This window comes from Carlito syrichta, unplaced genomic scaffold (assembly GCF_000164805.1).
Source record: "Carlito syrichta isolate Samal-C Ts95f unplaced genomic scaffold, Tarsius_syrichta-2.0.1 Scaffold289800, whole genome shotgun sequence".
Taxonomy (NCBI): domain Eukaryota; kingdom Metazoa; phylum Chordata; class Mammalia; order Primates; family Tarsiidae; genus Carlito; species Carlito syrichta.
The window spans coordinates 173,792-176,168 of record NW_007233896.1 but is presented as its reverse complement, the minus strand read 5'-3'; positions in this window follow the sequence as shown (position 1 = coordinate 176,168).

Below are 2,377 nucleotides of genomic sequence, written 5' to 3'. Positions count from 1 at the left end.
AAGGCGCGGGATTACAGGCTGAGCCACTGAGCCCGGCTCATTCTATGTCATTTTTAAATGCTTTGTGTTAAGATCCATTGAACAGCCAGTCACAGTGTCTCACACCTGTAATCCCAACACTTTGGGAGGTTGAGGCGAGAGAATTGCCTAAGCGTAGGAGTTCGAGACCAGCCTGGGCAACTTGGCAAGATCTCGCCTCTACAACCAATAAAGTTAAAAGAAAAATTAACTGGTGTGGTAGCATGCGCCTGGAGTTGCAGCTACTTGGAAAGCTGAGGCAGAAAGATCACCTGAGCCCAGCAGGTCAAGGCTGCGGGGGCCATAAGCATTCCACTGCACTCCAGCCATGGCGACAGAGTGAGACTCCGACTTAGAAAAAAAAGGTACGAATTCCGTTCATGAAGACTCCACCTTCATGATCTAATTACCTCCTAATACCATCAAACAGGGGTGAGATTTCAACATGTGGATTTTGTGGGACACAAACATGCAGTAAATAGCAGCTTCCAAGACTCTACTCCAGCTCTGTTCTTGCCTTTCTTCCCACAACCCAAGACCTCCCTGAAACGAATCAACTGTTGGGTTGGGCGGGAGGCGTATGGTTCACAGTGACTCTTTTACAATCAGGCAGAGGTGGCTGCTATCCAGGTTTCATCAGTCCCAGCTGCATGGCTGTAGATAACTTACTTCTCTAAATCTCAGTTTCTTCATCAGGAGCATGGGAGCAATAACAGTTACTAATTCATCATGTTCTTAAAAATTAAATGAGGTGGTGTGAGTATTTAGAGGTGTCCAGCACCCAGTAAGTTTCTAATTAATATATGTCAGTTAGAATAGTAACAAACTACTAATTGGTATTAATAACATGATGATAATTAATTATTAATAACTTGACCACATATTAAGTGTTAATTATTTATTGATAATCTTATTGATTAATTATTATTTATGTTATTATACATATAACAAAATATGCATATCAAGAACTATGAAAGATCTGAGATTTTATGCTACTTGCAAGCTAACAAGTTAGTCTGCCATAGTTTCATAGATGCTGGCAGAAGACACAATACTCCTGGGCCAGAGACAAGGGACGTTAATTATTACTCACGGCACTGCAGGAACTATGAGCTTCATGTTCACATTGATTCTCTCTGTTCCTCCAAGTCTCATGGGGGTGACGCAGAGGCAGGGCCAGGTGGATATTGTATACACAGTGGGTCCATGTAACAGCTGAAGGACCCTGAGCTTAGGAAACCCCCATTTTTATGAGAGGTCTGCAAACAAATCTGCCCAACCTTTGCCCCAGGGAGATGTTATCTTTTATCCTGGTCCGGAAACAAATCTGCCTCTGTCACAACATGAGACACATCTTTATCTCCCAAGGCTGTTTACTATACAAACATGCTTGAAAAGATTATCCAAGCTGAAAGCTGTCACAAGACACAGCAGAAACACAAGACAGCATGGTCACCTGACAATGTACAGAATGCATTTGTCATCCTGATCTCAAAAGCATTGTTTGAGCCTTGTGGCAAATACACAAAGTTGTGAGATACAGTCTGTAGGCAAATGACTGAAACATGAACTCCTTGTCATGGCATGCAATGTTCTCCACAACACGACTTCCACCTCTCTCTCCAGCTCTACCCATCTGAAATGCACTCTCCATGGCCCCAAATCATTTTATACATACATGTGACTTCAGTTTGATGAAACCTTATGCAGCCCTTTAAACTCACCTGTATTTCACCTCCTCCATGAAGACTTCCCTGATAACCCAGATGCAACCAGATGCTCTTTTCCTTCTCTGTGCCTCCAAATCACTGATCCCTCTTATGACTCTTACTTTACTTTGCATAGAGGTTGGTTGTTCTTCTCTAATGCCCTTTCTTCATTAGCTTATATTCCTCTAAGGAAAGCAACATTTAGAAACTTATGGTCCCAGTTTTGTTCAAAGGCTGTGCGATATCAGGGTTCTGGAATGGCGTCTGCAATGCTTTTGCCTTTTCCTCCTTAGTTGCTTGATGGCTTCCAGAGCATTAAGTATCAAATTCTCCCAGAAGAGACCTCAAGCAGGAAGGGAGATGAAGAGCTAAAAATGGTTCTGTTCACAATATTTGCTATTATTATTATCATTTTTTTTGAGTTGGAGTCTCACTCTATCCCCCAGACTGGAGTGCAGTGGCCGCTCCTGGCCACTGCAGCTTCTATCTGCTGGGCTCCGGCGATCCTTCCGCCTCAGCCTTCCAAGTAGCTGGAACCACAGATGCGCGCGACCACGTCTGGCTAATTTTTGATTTCTTGTAGAGGTGAGGGCTTGCCAAGTTGCCCAGGTGGGTCTTGAACCCGTGGGCTCAGGCAATCCACTCACCTC